The sequence below is a fragment of the Scyliorhinus torazame genome, chromosome 22 (assembly GCF_047496885.1).
Source record: "Scyliorhinus torazame isolate Kashiwa2021f chromosome 22, sScyTor2.1, whole genome shotgun sequence".
In the NCBI taxonomy this organism is placed as follows: Eukaryota; Metazoa; Chordata; class Chondrichthyes; order Carcharhiniformes; family Scyliorhinidae; genus Scyliorhinus; species Scyliorhinus torazame.
The window spans coordinates 83,797,637-83,816,671 of NC_092728.1; the positions used below are offsets into that span (position 1 = coordinate 83,797,637).

Below are 19,035 nucleotides of genomic sequence, written 5' to 3' on the forward strand. Positions count from 1 at the left end.
ACCAAATCATTTTAAGCATAGAAATAAAGAGAGAAAAGATAGCGGCAGTACAGATTGCGCAAACCGGCAAAAGAATCACAGAAACTGCTACAATTATGGCTAAAGACTGTAGGGTAAAGAAAAGGGAACTGTAAACATTGTGGGAAATCAGGACACCACAGTCATAATTGGCATTGCTGGCATAAGAATTTGGGAAATCTAACTCAATTAGCCCAAAAGATCATGCAGCATTCCTGGAAGCAGAGGGGAAAGAAACAGGCTCCCTGGGGATGGACATTTTAAATTAACTAAACGTTTAGACATGTCCAAAGGAAAAGAAAAAAAATCAAATAAAGTAAAAATCCAAAAGGTCAGACTTCGTGGTCATTGAGGAATGCGCGCGGGGGGGGGGGGGGGGGGGGGGGGGGGGGGAGAAGAGAGGTACAATGATGTCCCTTTTGCTCACCCAGAAACATTGTAACCCAATTAATAAAAGTGGAAGCCGGGTGGATTTCAATAAGACATACTGCGGCACAGTAAAAAAAAAAAGGGGGCTGAAAAGCTCAACAAGCTTTTCTATTCAGAAATATCTGAGGATGACAAATCCCCCTCCCAAAACACACACAAAAAAGGGGGAGTAAAGTAAATACAAGATTAAGGTTAGAAACTTAACAATGGATTCTTGTCTAGAAGAACTTCAGATCATTTCAAATTTGCAAAATCAGATTTCAGTTTGAGATTAAGCCATTCAAGCCGTCCAGATAAACTCGACAGTAATTCAATTCATTTGAGTTAAAAAAAAACAGTAATATCTTTTTCAAACACTGGTTAAATAGCGAACATTGAAAATTGAAATCAGTTTAAAGAACAAGAAAGAAATTTGAGTAACATTAAAGGAAAGAATAAATAAAGTTTGAGATCACGTAAAAGAGCCGGTGCCAACTCGATGGGCCGAATGGCCTCCTTCTGCGCTGTAAATTCTCTGAAATCTATGAAAAAACACAAATGGCATCATTCCAGGTTCTCCACCCATTCTCCACCCCTTAGGTTCTGTACAAAATTTAACAGCAAGCAGGTTATTTGTAAAATAAAAATATACGTCTCTAAGAATAGCTCATAGATCATAGAATTTACAGTGCAGAAGGAGGCCATTCGGCCCATCGAGTCTGCACCGGCTCTTGGAAAGAGCACCCTACCCAAGGTCAACACCTACACCCTATCCCCATAACCCAGTAACCCCACCCAACACTAAGGGCAATTTTGGACACTAAGGGCTAATGCCTATAAAATCAATCAGTGGAAATTGAATTAAATGGAATAAAATCGATAAAGTTTTTATGATGAAGGAGAAAGGAAGATTTTTTTTCCAGTATTTTAATTAAGCGATTGTGAAACTGCTGTCTCTTTGAGAATCTGTAGCCATGAGAGAGGGCTAACAGTTAACTCTGATACTTGCGAGCTGTGAGAATGTGTGTGTTTGGTTTGTGAATGTTCATATATCTCTGCTAAGATTTATCTTCTGAGAAGTAACTTTGAGTTTATAATTTGGAACTTTAGAATAGGAACCAGAAGGATTTTTACCGAACTAATTTTGGTTAAATAACTGAACTGGTAGGTTTCCTTTGAGTGTGGTGATATTTGTGTGTCGGCTGACATTGTGATTTAAAGATCATAGTTTGAGTGTAATTAACAAATTTTTCTTTTCAAAGGTTATCATTGATATTTCCAGGGTAATTTTGATACACGAGGAATTTTAATCAGGGTACAAAATCACGTATGGATGAATAAGAAAATATTAATTTTATGGTGTTCATTGGAAGTTAGGATAGTTGAAATACATATGACAGTTGAAATACATATGACCAATCCGGTGTTGGATTAGTCCAGGGTTTAAACTTCCCTGACACAACGCAGATGTATTAATTCTGAGATTGCAGAATTAAGTGTAAAGGACAGATGGGTAAATAAAGTATGTCCATGATCATGTTTCTAGTTTAAACAAAAGAAGGGTGGTGACAAAATGACATCTGGTAGAGAACTCTTACTCCACCCCTTTTCAAACCAGCAGAGAATTGATCTGTGCTTGTTAATGCTTGGATTTGGTATGTCTCGCTTGTGGGGACCATGAATTTGTATTCAGTTGAATTGGTTTTTGGAGCAGGCGAGGAGCTGGATAACGGTTTGCCCCCTGTCCACACTCTGAGCTCTGGCTTTGTAATTCTGATCAAGTAATAAAAAAAACAGCTGAAGATGTATTTTTAATTGAAACTTAACAATCTTAAGTTTTGAATTGTCAGATATATTCAGATTAGTTAACCCACTCTGTCCCAAGCAGAATGGAAATTTTGTGTTTTACTTTACAAGTAACTGCAAGTGGAACAATATTTGCAGTGGCTTCAGGAATTAGAGATAGTTGAATTATTGTAAACTGGCTAACTAAACAGGCACAAGCACGTCAGGGTCAGGTTCAAGCGCAACAGAATCAGGCGTGTAACCAAGAGGAAACTAGATATGAAAAGGTTGTAAAATATAACTACTACTAACCCCTGAATAACAGACGTGTTCGGCCCATACAGGAAAAGCTTTATACAGACAACACCTAACACCTGGTGACGACCAGGACACTTTTCCACTTTTCCTTTAAATTTTTAGATTAAACATTCAAAAAAGGCTGGAACGACTGCAGCAGCTGTGGGGACTCGTGATGGCTCTTGAGATCTCAGCACAACTACAAGCACATAAGAGCGCAGGAACATCACTGATTTCACAACGGACACAGGATGAACGTAGCTATATGAACTATGGTGCTTTATATAATTTTATTGACGGGATGTGCATCCCAGCAGCCAGAGACTGGAACAATGATAGAACTTATTTTAATATGTGGCTGCAGGTACATTCGGGGAAAGACACCAGATGCGTATACAAATTGTGTCTGTACTTCTCACGGGTTCAGGTATTGTTTATAATATGAAATAAATATGTATAGTGTTTTAAGTGAGGTTGTTATGAAGCAGGCTGCCAATGACACGGGTGCCACTAGATTTTGAGGGCATGACAACCTACACAGGGTTAGAAGAGGCATAATCAATGATGCAGTGACATGACTTGACACTGAAACTTCTGAGGTAAAGTCACTAGACATACAAAGGTTAAATGCAAAGATGGAACAAATTACAGGAATAAGGAAGAGAATATTAGAGAAATCAGAGAAAAGTATAGTCAGCTTGGGAGAAGAGGGCCTGGATATACAATTGAATAGGACAACAGTGTTAGGTACACACACACGAAGACTTTCAACAATGATTAACAAACTCATCGACCAAGAAACAGAGAAAGTCGGAAGGCTCTGACAGGGGCAACTAAGCCACAACCTTGATCTGATCTAAAGGGGGGAGGTGCCTGATCGAATAGACAGCCTGCAACTGGCTAAGCTAGCCAAATGACAAAGGCGCTGGACAACTATACTCTCAAGGTACCAGAGTATACTTAGTGATCCCCAACTGCAAAATGGGCGAGATAACGGCGGTAGAGATGGTCCTGATGATCCCCATCATCACACCGGACTCAGGGCCATACCCTCATAACCAACTGGAGGACATTGGAATCGTACGGGCTAACACCTCCCTCAGGTACTATCTCACGAAGACCTTTGCCATATGCAGGAATAAAGGGGCAACACGGTAGCATTGTGGATAGCACAATTGCTTCACAGCTCCAGGGTCCCAAGTTCGATTCCAGCTTGGGTCACTGTCTGTGCGGAGTCTGCACATCCTCCCAGTGTGTGCGTGGGTTTCCTCCGGTTGCTCCGGTTTCCTCCCACAGTCCAAAGATGTGCAGGTTAGGTGGATTGGCCATGATAAATTGCCCTTAGTGTTGGGTGGGGTTACTGGGTTATGGGGATAGAGTGGAGGTGTTGACCTTGGGTAGGGTGCTCTTTCCAAGAGCCGGTGCAGACTCGATGGGCTGAATGGCCTCCTTTTGCACTGTAAATTCTATTCTATGATATGGGATCTCCCTCACGGGGTGTAAAGAGAAAGGGGACATTATTGTGTGCCCCCATCCAGTGGGACAGGGAGAGTTGGACGAATGTCGGTTAATCAGAACTCATGGTTGTGTCTTAGAGATTACACCTGCCCCATGCACTTTAAGTTTACGGAGGAAAAGGAAAATACTGCGTCTCCGCCACTGCAACCTCCTAAAGCTATAACTTTTGTACCCCTAGCAAGGATCATTTGAGATAGGATTTTAACGAGCCAGAGGTGGTCCCACATCTTTCAGAAACTCTGAGGGAACGAAGAATCAAGATTGGTCAATCAGTTAAGCTTTACCACCAGTTACCGGGAAAAAAATCCATGCTTTGAAAAAAACCCACAGAGGAACTACTTCAGATTGTTGGGGGACATTTTCTGATACTGGACTATGATATAAATTATCGGTGACTCTGTAACTACATTTGTGCTCCTATATTACTTTTGAATAGTTCTGCTGAGGCAAAAGGTGCTCATTGGCTTAGATGCTTGTTTAGAATAGTGAATTTGTAGGAATAGATAGTGTATACACAATGCTTACTAATATCAGATCAGAAGGGACACAAAATGGCTGTTAGCTAGGATAGCAATACTAAAGACACAAAATGGCTGAACTAGCCACATTCCTGAACAATAAGTTACAAACTGTGTAAACTACCTCATGAGAACCAGGCGTGGGTATGTATAGGGAGTATTTTAACAGCCGCTGATAACAGCTTCACAGAACAAGGAATGCAATGTATCCTTAATAAGCTCAAGGTCCCCAGCTGCTGACAGGACATATCCTTATGTTAGTCTTGAGTGACTTTTGCATGAAGTTAGGGGCGGGTAAGACAACACCCACTTTAACCATATGTGATAACTGGGATGCTAAGAAAATTGATTGACTGCATGTAATGAATTGTGACGTGAATATAGTTGATTGATTGTATGTAAATGAGAATACAACTAATTCCGCCCCTATTAACCCAATGCGAACCTTAGCTCAAGTGAGAAAGAGTATTGAGAGACTGCGTAGACTCCAAATCTTTCTCCCAGATCTGAAATAATAAACTGCTTCTTTACTTGCTCGAACAGGCTTACGTGTGATTATTTTCACCTTTAACAGATGTAAGTCATCAGGACTTGGGGGTGTGCCTGCCTTTAATCCCAATTGTGCACTGTACTTTTTCCCTAGTGATGGTGATTGATTTCAGTTCCTCTTTTTCACGAACCTCTGCATTACCTGTTACTACTGGGATGGTTCTGGTGTCCTCCACCGTGAAAACATATTTAATTTGTTTTCCCTGTTATCAATTCCCCAGTCTCGTTCTCTTCAGCTACTCTCTTCTTTTTTATATCCTTTTGCTCTAGTTTTTATATTTTGCGTCACACTCCTTTCATAATTTACTTTTGCTCTTTTTATTACTTTTTTAATAACCCTTTGCTGGTCTTTAAAAGTTTCCCAATCCTCCAGCCTGACACTGACTTTTGCAAAACGGCATGCCTTAGTTTTTGCTTTTATATTATCGTTAACCTCCCTCCTTTGTCGCGGATGCAGTTTCTCCCTCTTAAGAGTCTTTCTTCCTCTCTGGAATATATTTTATTTGAGAGGAATTGAATATTTCCTTAAATGTCTGCCATTGTTCATCAACTGTCTGACCTTTTAGTCTTTCTGCCCAGTCCACTGGGGCCAAATCTGTCCTCATGCCAATATAATTATCTTGGTGTAACACCAGAACACTAGTGTGGTACTCAGTTTATTGCCCTCAAACGGAATTTGAAATTCAAACATACAATGATCACTCTTTCCTAGAGGATCCTTTACAAGATGATCAGAAATCAATTCCATCTTATTACACAATACTAAATCCAAAATAGCCTGCTCTCTGGTTGATTCGACAACATATTGTTCCAAGAAACAATCTGCAATACTCTATGAACTGTCCCTCCAGGCTACCCTTGCCAAGTTGTTTACACTATGAACTGTCCCTCAAGGCTACCCTTGCCAATTTGTTTACTCCAGTCTATATGCATATTGAAATCACCCATGATTATTGTTGTATCTTTCTTACAAGCCCCCAGTATTTGCGAGTTTATATTGCGTCCTACTGTGGAAGTCCTATTAGGGGACCTTTCGATTACTCCTACCAGGGCTTTCTCTTGCTACTTCTTATTTCTACCCAGACTGATTCAACATCTTGATCGCCAATGCCAATATAATTTCTCACTCCAGCATTGATCCATTCCTTTACTAACAAAGCTACACTAGCTCTTTTTCCTTTTGGCGGCACGGTAGCACAGTAATTAGCACTGTTGCTTCACATCGCCAGGGTCCAAGGTTCGATTCCCGGCTTGGGTCACTTTCTGTGCGGAGTCTGCAAATTCTATCTGTGGCTGCGGGGTTTTCTCCGGGTGCTCTGGTTTCCTCCCACAAGTCCCGAAAGACATGCCGTTAGGTAATTTGGACATTCTGAATACTCGTGCCCCCGATCAGGCGCCGGAATGTGGCGACTAGGAAATTTTCACAGTAACCTCATTGCAGTGTTAATGTAAGCCTACTGGTAACAATAAAGATTATTATTTCTGTCTATCCTTCCGAAACACTGAGTACCCTTGGCTATCAACTCCCAAACCTGTTCTCCATGTCGGAGTAATCGCCATCAAATTATATCCCTTTGTCTCTATTTTATTCTGAATGCTATGCGCATTTAGATGCAAAGCCTTTAAGTTTATTCTGCTACTAATTTTCCCTACTCTTGTAAAATTCTTTGCTGCAATATGACCTTGCACACACTGCCCCTTCCTTTCATGATCTGGTAACAATTCGCCTGATCATTAACCTGTGCTCCTACCTCCTCCTTACACTTTGATTTTTAAATTTCCGTGCAACTGAACCCCCCCCCCCCCACCAGCTATTCGATTTGCCAGGACACTGGTCGCAGCATGATTCAAGTGGAACCCATCACAACGGAACAGCTCGCACTCTCTCTGTACTGGTGCCAACGTCGCATGTACTCAAGCCCATTTCTCCCACACCAATCTTGAGTCACGTATTTACCTCTTTGCTCTTATTGACCCTGTGCCAATTAGCTCAGGTAGCAATCCTGAGATTATTAACTCTGTGGTTCTTAGCACTGTTGCCTCACAGCGCCGAGGTCCCATGTTCGATCCCGGCTCTGGGTCACTGTCCGTGTGGAGTTTGCACATTCTCCCCATGTTTGCGTGGGTTTCGCCCACACAACCCAAAGGTGTGCAGAGTAGGTGGAGTGGCCACACTAAATTGGAAAAAATGAATTGGATACTCTAAAAAAAAATTTAAACAACTCTGTGGTTCTGCCTTTAAATTTAGCGTTGAGCTACTCATTCCCGCCACAGAACTGCTTTCCTCATTCCCTCCACAGAACTGCTTTCCACATTCTACCTGCATCGTTGGTACCTACATGGACCACAATGACTGGATATTTCTTCTCCTCGAGGTTCCACTGCAGCCCAGATTAGAGATCCTTAGGCCTGGCACTAGGTAGGCAACACAGCCTTTGAGACTTTCGAACCTGGCTACAGGGAACAATGTCTATCCCCCTAACTATACTATTACCGTCTACATTTCTCTTCCCCCCTCCTCTTGAATGACTCCTTGTACCACGGTGTTGTGGTCAGTTTGCTCATCCTCCCTGCAGTCCTCTCAGCCACATGGAGAGCAAGAATGTCAAACCTGTTGGAGAAGGGCAGGGGCTGAGGCTTCTGCAGTGCTACCTCTTGCATCCCTATACCTGCCTCACTCTTAGTCATATCCTGCTGTCCCTGACCACTGACTGAATTTATGGAAGATAATTTAGGGGTTTTGCTTGCCTTCTTGAAACAAAGCATGCAGGTAACTCTCCCCCCTCCCTATGTGTCACAATATCCCAAGTCCCATGTACCTATGTTAAAACATTACCGGGAACCTGCCTTGCTTCAAACTCCCTACCATGAAAAACATTTTAAAAGTCTTCTAGAATTTATGCCAGTGTGCATGTAATCAGCCGCAAGTTATGAAATCCAGTTTACATAGTTTATTTTAAAATTAAGAAAATCATCTTACTACATATTTAACTGTTATGACAAGGATAAACTGTCACACATCATTGTGGGGCTTTATCTTGTTTTGTTTTTATTCTGCTGCCTATGGATGTTACCCATTGTGTCACATGAATTCAGTTATCCTGTACTCGACGCACAATGCAGTGCTTTTGAAGCGTCCAACAATGTTCAGACAGAGATCAGCCTGATTATCAGAGATAATTTAGTGACAATAACAGGTATGACCAAGGATGTTATTTTAGGACAATCACACTGTAAAACCTTGGTGCCTTTGGCCTGTCCTTTCCTAGAAAATAAGGCCAGCATGCCCATTTCATTGTCCAACAACTACTGGCATGGGAGAATATGATGAGGGCCAGCAAAGAAATCAACCATCAGTCAAATTATCCTTGCTGCACAGTATATTATTGGCATATAATCTAATCAAAAGGATATATATATATATAATATATTATGGTTGAAATATATTATACGATTAAATGGTTTTAAGGCCTGTATTTTTGAGACTGTTCCTAACTGAAACCGAAATAGCAGCCATTTTGTTTTGGTTGATAAAGACAGGCTGCGAAAGCCTTGGTGCAGATCCCCCATGAAGGGGATCATCAGAGGGATTTCTCTCGACCACCAGAAGTCAAAGAGGAAGGCTATCGTTAAATAAAATGTTGTTCTGCTGAAAACAATCTAGACAATCTTCAAGTGCCACAACCGCAGAACTAGTGAGGAACAAGAAACCTTCTCTATCTCCCAAAATCTGGCTGACCTGCTGAGTCCACCATAAAAAGGTAAACACTGATTAGTCAACTAGTCACAGCTGGTAAACTGGACCTCAAGTTTCAAACTCCTTCACTTTGAAAGGAAGGCTCGCTGAAACGGATTTTAAATATCATATTCAGTACCTTTTTCTCTTTATTTGCATTTTAATTTTTGGATCCATTCACAATCCATCCATCCTGGTATTAGTCCTGTAAACCTTCGCTGAACTGCTCACGCATCTTTCCTTAAATATGAAGCCCCGGGTTCAATTCCGGGCTTGGATCACTGTCTGTGCGGAGTCTGCACGTTTTCCCCGTGTCCGCATGGGTTTCCTCCGGGTGCTCCGGTTTCCTCAGTGTACCCGAACAAGCGCTGGAGTGTAGCGACTAGGAGCTTTTCACAGTAACTTCACTGCAGGTACCAGCCTCCCCGAACAGGTTCCGGAACGTGGCGACTAGGGTCTGTTCACAGTAACTTAATTGAAGCTTACTCATGACAATTAGCTATTATTATTATTATATAATTAATGTAAGCCTACTTGTGACACTAATAAAGATAATTATTATCTCATTGAAACTGAAAATAGCTTTTGAAAGTTTGTTTCACATACAATGCTTTCCACATTACCAGTCTTATTAAATGGAATTAGCAATACTGCAATGTTTTATGCACAAATTAAAAGATTCGACATTCAAAAAAATTACCTAAAATACAAAACTAGAAAGCCACTTCTATTTAAATTCCGTGTAAGCAGCATAATCAGTAAATTACTTTTTGAAACACTGCAAGCCAAAGCTCAGCATGGTCAATATCACACTTCAAAATTTAGAATCTTGTCAGCCCATGGTGTAGTTTCAATATGTGGACAGCACATCTCCATCTAAAGCAAGATATATAGTTGATACCAAGACAAAAAGCTTTTCAATCCGCTGAGCTGGTATCCACTTAATTGAGACAGATTGGGGGTCTGTATTGCAACTTCATCCACAAGTAGAATTTCTCACTATAAAATAATCCAAAAATCATGGAAATTAGGAATTGATCATCCTTTGCTTAATTCTAAAATCTTGCAATCTTCAGGCTTATTTTTGCAAGGTGAGCACCTCTTCCTTTAATCTAACACCAAATTTAACACGGTTGGTCCACTTATCTTGTGGAGTTTTTAATTCCCTAAGGGAATCTATATTAGATGTAAATTTTAAATTATTTCCTCAAATGTTGCCATTGTTCATCTACCATATCTTCCAATTTCCCACTTCACCATAGCCAACTAGCCGCTCATCACCGATGTAGTTTGCTTTGTTCAGATATAAGAATTTAGATTCAAACTTAACTAAATCACTCTCAAAATTAATATAAAATTCTATCATATTCCAGTCACTCTTCCCCAGAGGTTTCTCGACAACAAGGTTATTAATTAACTCCATCTCATTGCACAATACTAGGTCGAAAATAGTCTGTCCCTCAGTTGATTGCTCGACATGTTGACCTGAATGCATTTCATGAACTCGTCTTCCACACTATTATTGCAAACTAGGTTCAGTCTATACAAAGATTAAAGCACCCCCATGGTTGCTATATTACCTTTGTTACATGCATCTCTAATTTCCTGATTTGTCTGACACAGCAGCTACTGTTAGTGAATCTATATACTGCTTCTACCAATGTTTTCATTCCCATGTTTGTTATCTCCACCCACATTGATTCTCTGTGCAAATTTCCTTTCCCTCGAGTGTCTTTATCTCAGTCTTCATCATGGAATCTCCCAACCTTATTTGGTTTGCTATTTATATATCTTCAACCCACATTATGGTTGACTGCTAGTTGTCCACTGCAAGGCCTAGCAAGTCATTGTAAGGTGGTGAGTGGGGCACCAATCAAGCAGGCTGATTTGACTTGGATGTTGGCAAGCTTCTCAAGTGTTGTTGAAGCTGAACTCATCCAGGCAGGTGGAAAGTTATAAAGACTCAGGAGGCAGAGTAGTTGGGTGAATACTGGTTTAGTCACGATCATGTGATCATAGATACCCACAGGGGTCCATGCGAGTACACCCGCCTTCCCTTCAGAAGAACTCGTTTGTGCGATATTCGAGAGAGTGATGGAAGGCATCCTCCAGGGACTACCCAAAGTGGCAGTATACCTGGATGACGTGCTTATTACAGGGGCCACAGAGAAGGATCACTTAGACAATCTGGAAGACGTCTTCTGATAATTCACCCAAATGGGCGTCTACCTGTAGAGAGGCAAATGTGTCTTTCAAGCAAAGTCAGATATCCCCTTGTCCTACTTCAAAAGACCAGCAATGGCCAATGGTCCATGGTGAAGATAAAATGCCATTCGTAGACATGCTGGTCAAATTTTTTCACTGCATACATCATGGTCAAGCCTTTTTTCTCAATTTGGGGTAGTGGCGCTCTGCATTTTCCAGGATTCTGGAAGTGTAAGCAATAGGGCATTCCGTGCCATCATCCCATTGATGGGACAGCACTGCACCGATGCAATATGGGGAGGCTTCACACATGAAGACGAGCGGCCGGGAAAGATCACAATGAGCCAGCAGCTGGGAGGATAACAGCTGGCTCTTCATCCCGGCGAATGCCTCTTCTTGTGGAGCTCCCCAATCCCACTCTTGGTTCTTCTTTAATAAGATGTGAAAAGATGCCAGCAGGGTGGCCAAATTCAAAATAAATTTCATGTATTAATTTACGAGTCAGAATGAGGTCATTCAGCCCATCAAGTCTACACTGACTCTCTGAAAGAGTAGCCTACCTAGGCCCACTCACCCACCCTATCACTGTGACCCAATAATCCCACCTACCCTTTGGACACCAAGGGATAATTTAGAATGGCCAATCCACTATCCTGCACATCTTTGGTCGGTGGGAGGAAACTGGAGTACCCGGAGAAAACCCACACAGACACGGGAACAATGTGCAAACACGATACAGTCACCCACAATTGGAATTGAACCCGGGTCCCTGGCACTGTGAGGCAGCAGTGCTAACCACTGTACCACTATGCCACCCCGTGTCGTATTTTGCGGAGTCAGGGCTCCCTTTATGGCCTGGACCTTTTCGTCCACCTGGTTCCAGCCCTCTTTGTCCACACAGTAACCCAGGTACGTAACTGCCTTTGCTTGAAAGACACTTTTGCCTCTCTGCAGGTGGACGCCCGTTTGGGTGAATCATCAAAGGACATTTTCCAGATTGCCCTTCTCAGTGGCCCCTGTAATAAGCATGTCATCCAGGTATACTGCCACTTTGGGTAGCCCTTGGAGGATGCCTTCCATTACTCTCTGGAATATCACATAAGCGAGTGTTTCCAAAGGAAAGGCAGGTATACTCGTATAGACCCCTGGGGGTATCTATGGTCACATACTCCAGAGATGTGGTAGCCGCCAACTGAAGATATGCATAGCTCATATCTAGTTTCACGAACGAGTAGCCTCCAGCCAATTTAGTGTACAAATCCTCCACATGCAGCGTGGGATAATAGTCCAGGCGGGAGGCCCTTTTATGGTCATTTTATAATCTCGGTAGAGGCAAACTGCCTTATCCGGTTTCAACACCGGGACCGCTGGTGCAACCCACTCTACAAATCGCACTGGGCATATGATGCCCAAACACTCCAGGCACCATAACTCAGCTTTCACCTTTGTGAGCAAGGCGTAAAGGACCGGTCGTGCTCGAAAGTATTTGGGCCGGGCCTCCGGGTCACATACATTCGTGCCTTAGCCCCTTTTATTTTCCCCAGGCCCTCCTGGAATACTTCCAGATACTTCTCAAGGACCTCATTTAGGTTGCCAGTGACCATCCGAAAAATCTGCCGTCAATCAAAGCGGTGTTATCAGCCAATCACGGCCCAACAGATTAGGCTCAACCCCTGCACCACTATTCACGGCAGTCGGATTGTGCTGCCCGTGAGTTACAGTAGTTCCTCAGTATATGTTGCCAGTCTGACTGTAGCATCGCGCTTGTTTAACGGCAGGATTTCCATGCGAAGCTGGAAGAAGGTTTGCTGACCGATGATGGAGACAGCAGATCGGTGTCTATCTCCATTACTAGGATGTGTCCATTTACCTGCATTTTGCCCTGAATCGGTGCCAATTTAGGGGCCGTGATGCAGTTCAACTGCACCATGTCATGCTCCTCAGGATGGGCCACATGCAAGGCCCTGGCACGAGGCGATCTTATCATCTGTCCAGGGCAGCATGTGCTTTGCAGGTTCTGGCATCCATGGTTGCTGCGCATTCTGCGACCGCAGGCTTGACAATGTTGCCGGGACTCCCGTCATCTGAGGATGAGGCATCATGCTGGTCTGTGGTGGTCCTTGACCGTTGAGTTCGGATGCGACGTTGCACAGTTGGTTGCTATTTTGGCGGCGATTTGGTCATCCGAGTACTGTTCTGAGAAGGCTCTGGAATCCAATACAGGGGTCAACCAACACTATGGATGCTACAGTCCACTGAACCTTGAGTTCATGAACCCCCTTTCTAGCGTTCTTGCAGGAAAGCACTAGTTCGATAACTCTCTTCAAATCAAGTGTAGGCTCCACGAACAGTTTCCTCTAAGTGGTCATATTATTCATCCATACCAAGTCCTTTGACTTCTCTGAAAGAGATGGACCAAACACGCAATGACCAGCCAGCCTTAGGAGTAGAGTTCAAAAGTCTGTAACGGACACCCCTGGAGTTAATACAGCAGTATTGAATTGGTACCTTTGCATAATCATGGATGGTTTCGGATCATAATGGTTAGATATCAACTCCACCAATTTGTCCGACCCTAGAGGCCCAGTAGGGCAGCACAATAGCACAAGACACACAGACACACACACACTTTGTACTAACACTCTCTTACGCACCTATTCCATTGCACCCTTGTATTGGAACCAGTGCATGAATTCCATACCATGACCAAATCTCAATCTTTGACTGCAAATCAGCTCAATACAGACTACAAAAACAATGATTGTGACAAAAGGATTTCATTTATCATTGCAAGTGGGTAGAAATAAATATATCTCAATTTCAGCTCAATACAGACTACGAAAACAATAATTGTGACAAAAGGATTTCATTTATCATTGCAAGTGGATAGAAATAAATACATCTCAATTTTTTTCAAACTCAATACTGATTTTCTGTCATTTCGTTTTTGGAAATGTGGTGAGTGAGATCAGTGTAATCTGGAGAGGTGTGCATGTACACAAGATGACTGGTCCAGTTCCTGGTCAATGGTAACCTCCAGGATGACGATAGTGGATGATTCAGTGATGGTAATGCCATTGAACACCAAGGACAATCCATGCTCACATGTTGCAAAAACTGGACAACATGCAGACTTGGGCTGGTGTGAAACACAAATATTACTCACCAATGACCATCCCTAAGATGACAGAATTTAACTGCCTTCTTTCAATATTGAATGGCACTACTATTGCTGAGTCCTTCACCAATATCCCAGGGGTCACCACAGACCAGGAACTAAACTGGATGAACCACAAATACAGCAGCCATAAGAGCATGTCAGAGGCTAGATATTCTGTGGCATGTAACTCATCTCCTGACTGTCCTGAGCCTTTCCACCATCTACAAGGCACAAATCAGGAGTCGGGTGGAATACGCAGCACCTGTTTTGTTGAATGCACCTCCAATTACACTCAAAAGGTTCGACACCTGTGTTTTTCAATTCTTTTTTCTTGGGATCCACTTTTGTCAACCAGGCAAGCTTCGGGACTACGCCAAGTTTGCTTACCTTTAATGCGAAAGGGGAGCCTGCTTAGTCCTTACTATCCTGCTCCAATCAGGTTCACAAGCAGAGAGCACAATGCGCATATCAGGTTCAGACTTCAGTCAGTTCCTTTGTGCTGTATGGTCATAGAATCCCCACTGTTCAGAAGGAGACCATTCGGCCCATCAAGTCTGCACCAGCCCTCTCAAAGAGCACCCTACCTCAGCCTATACCCCCACCGTATCCCCGTAACCCCACCTAAACTTTTGGACACTAAGGGGAAATTTTACATGGTCAATCCACACAACCTGCACATCTTGGACTGTGGGAGGAAACCAGAGTGCCTAAGAAACCTATGCAGACACAGGGGGAAATCTCAAACCCCACACGGTCACCCAAGGCCAGAATTGAACCCGGGTCCCTGGAGCTGCTAACCACTGTATCACCATGCCGCCTGATAAAACAATTTTGTGACAGTTGTATCTGGTTTTGTTGAGATCACATACAACTCATTCTGCCCGCCAATTGAGTCGAAAGACCACTCATCAAGGCCCAATACCCTATTTCTGTAACCCCACCCAACCGTTGGACACTAAGGGGCAATTTCATCACAGCCAATCCACCTAACCTGCACATCTTTGGACTTGGGAGGAAACCGCAGCGCTCGGAGGAAATCCACGCAGACACGGGGAGAATGTGCAAACTCCACACAGACAGTCACCCGAGGTCGGAATCAAACCCAAGTCCCTGGCGCTGTGAGGCAGGAGTGCTAACCACTGTCCCACTGTACTGTCTTCACCTTCGTGAGAATGGAAAATCCAACCTCGCACACATGGGCTGGCGTGAAGGGCAATAACAACAAAATGCTTGTTTTACTCAGCACTGGATACTCGTAGGAGATATTACTCCAGACTTCTGACAGCCTTATGGACTTTTGCCGTGCTAATGTTCTGTCAGGTACAACAGCTTAGCCTTTCCATTTGAAGCCCGCTAAAAGTTAATAACTGACTCTGGCGTCGCAACTGGAAAAGGAATTCATCACCCACTTCTCTTTCAAAATCGGAAACTTAGCCTCTCATTTGCCAGTACTTTCTTGCATAGAACTCACATGGGCTTTGCACCCTTATGTTCATTGGCACAATTGACAAGATTTCAACCTTACCTCAAAAAAAATCATGTTTATACTGCTTTGTTCCCGAGCTACGCTTTTGTTCTGGTGAACGCTCTGTTCACCAGAGGCCCTGGAGCTCTGTATAGAGCCAACAAAAGCACAGCTCTATCCTACCATTTATTCGCCGAAGCAATTCTCTCCAGCAGATTCAGATGAGTGATTCTGGCAGTAGGTACACTGCCTATTTAGTGTCCCTGGCCATCTTTTCCTCATAACAAAATGATCCATCACCATAGTTCGCTCTTAGGATGGAACAGAGATTAGCACTGCTGCGTCATGGCGCCGAGGTCTCAGGTTTGATCCCGACCCACTGGGTCACTGTCCATGTGGAGTTTGTACATTCTCCACGTGCCTGTGTGGGTTTCGCCTCCACAAACCAAAGATGTGCAGGGTAGGTGGATTGGCCACGCTAAATTTGCCCCCCCCCCGCGCCCAATTGGAAAAAATGAATTGGGTACTCTAAATTTATTTTTAAAAACAAATTGGAAGCTCTCCTTCATGATTGGACGTCAAAAGCGCATACAAATAGGCGCTTAGCATCACATGTATGTGCAGGGAGTGTGACCTGCTCCTACTGTTGCTTATGGTCACAAGACTGTGCAGAGCCTCATTTTGTTCTCATTTAAAAGCCAGTAGTGGCCGCCATTCTCAATTTAAATGCTGGTAGCAGCCTTTGGACGCTTCTCATGTGATCAGGACCACTGCGGAATGCTGCGACCGAACACTCCGCGATCCCCCCAACACCCACCCACGAGTTGCAACCCGCACTTTGAAAACCCTACTCTACACTATCCACGATAAAGCAGGCTGTTTGACTGGCACTCATCCAGTACCTCAAGCACTCACTCCCTCCACCACCAGAGCATTGTCTCTCTTGCATGCACCATCTACACTACATAATGCAGTGCAGTAACTGGCCACAGTTCCTTTGACAGCACCTTCCCAGATCAGCAAACTATCTTCTAGAAGGACAAGGGCAGCAACGTTTGGAACACCAAAATGCAATTGCTCTCAAAATCATTAACCGTCCGGACTTGGAAATATATTGCCGTTCCTTCATCCTCACTGGGTGAAAATCTTGGGTTTTGGGGGACCACGTGATGAAGGCATGGGAATAGCTGCTTTTCCGTGGGCTCTGGTGCCACTCGATTTATAATCCGTCATTTACCTTGATCACCTGGCACAGGTTTGTCAAATCCATGAACTACTATTTGATGTCATGTCCGTAGCAGACTTCTAGAATATGCCGGGAGAAATGAAGAAATCTGGTGATAAAATGGTGCAATCCTATTCAACGGGAGTGGAGCCGCCATTTCAACATGGTGACTTGGGTGAATTGATCCTTGGGAGGTCACTGGACCCGGCACTCTCTGAGGTGCTCTTAGAGGCGCTGAAAATGATGATGGCCAACATTATCTGAGTTATTGATCAGAGACTCTGCGTGCTGACACATGGCTTGAGTGCTCATGAGACCAAGTTGCAGAATATCAATTAAAGGCTTGAGGAAACAAAAGAAAGAATCCGAAACATTGAAAATGGATCTTCTTCAGCTGAAGCTCATATTCAATCCTTGGAAAATAGCTTGTGGCATGTCAGAAATCCTGGAAGGAATGAAAAACCGAGGTCGGAGTAAGAATATCCAGGTTGACAGTCTGCCTGAGGGGTTGGAGAGTAAGGCTCCTGTTGATAGCCACATTTTCTTGGGCTGGATGTGAATTCAAATTGCAAAGAGCGTACTGTTTCCTATCTGTGAAGTCAAGGGATAATCAATGTGCCAAGACTATAATCATTCGCTGTCACAATTTTAAAGATAGCTAGAAGGTCCTGGAGATGGTGAGAGCGTTGGACCTGGCTCCATGGGGAGGTGAGGATTTTTTTTTTTCCAAGGCTTTTCGGTGGTGACACAGCAGACGTTTCAAAGCTTCAATAAAGTTCGATGGCAATTCAAAACAGCTGGAGTGAATTATGCTATGTATTATCCTTCACCCCTGAAAGTGTTATCTGGTGACTCCGATAAGTCTTTCAATAATCCTATCATTCTTAATACTCTTAGAGCGTGGAAATTGGTTTGCCAATTAGAAGGGAGATCTAAACGGACTTCCACTCACTCTTCCATCCAGGGCAACGCAGACTTCCCACCAGGTATTGTGGATCATGGAGGGATAGAGACATTTGTAGGCTGGGAGACATATTATTCAGAGACATGTTCCTTGTCATCCTTTGAGCAACTAAGCCAACAATTTGACATCCCAAGATGTTCCTTTTTTTAAAAAATAAAGTATTTGTAGCTTGGAGACTTTATCCTTAGCAAGATGACTTTGCGTCTTGACTCCTCCTTTTTGGTGGAAAAAACCCTGAATTCTGAGGAGCCTAAACAGTTTATTAGTAAGTTCTACAACACCATGGTCTAGATCCTATGCTAGCACATTGAGCACCTTGCAGACTTGGGTAAAAGCATTGATGAGGAGACATGCGGTCATATATGGGATTATGCCAGTAAAATTTATGTTTGCAATAAAATGAGGGAGACACAATTTAAGATATTGCACTACATACATATTACGCCTAGTCTTAGACACAGGTTAGATCCGGATATGTCCCCGACATGCCCGGGCCTGGTATTCGAGGGTAATTATATACATTGCATGGGTCTATGTTAAAATTCAAACCTCTTGATCTGGTGTAGTCAGAGAGCTGAAGAAAATCTTTGACAGAGCCTTAAGAGTATAATCCTTTGTTCCTAACTCTGGGTCTTCCAGATGGGAGAATTACTGATAGTAATGAAAAAAGATTGTACAACATCCTGCCTTTTGCAGCCTGTAAAAATGAACGATGTTCCTGGGTTAGTGACAAATATCCTTCAAATCAAAACTGGCAAAATTTGGTTATGGAATGCATTCCTATGGAATTCCTGACATCTGTGATTCATTCAAAATCCATAAAGTGAGACACCCCATCTTAAATCTATTGTCGCCACCTTGTCTGACTTGTTCCTGCTGGGCTTTCCATGAGCCATATGATATGGCATGGTATACGTGTCTTGATCTTGCAATACATGAAGGTAAATGCTGTGAACTGCTATCCTTTTGTATCTACATTGCCTTTTACCTCATTTCCCCCTCGATTTGTAACCATTATTAACTTGTTATTGGATTGATCTAGTGTTTAAATTGGAGGCACTAGTTCCATAAGTGTATGGTTCTAAACCTATCCTGTCTTGTTTGTTTCTATATTTGCAATAATTCTTGTTCTGTACTGTACCTGTTGCATTGTTTAATTTTTTTTAAATTGAAAAATCCAATAAAAA

General features: G+C 43.0%; 1 protein-coding gene across 7 annotated transcripts in view; it reads right to left on the reverse strand.

Annotated features, from left to right (window-relative positions):
* The window catches only part of mapkap1 (MAPK associated protein 1), a 426,562-nt gene that overhangs the window by 240,711 nt on the left and 166,816 nt on the right, over positions 1-19,035 (reverse strand). The gene's annotated exons all lie outside the window — the stretch shown is intronic.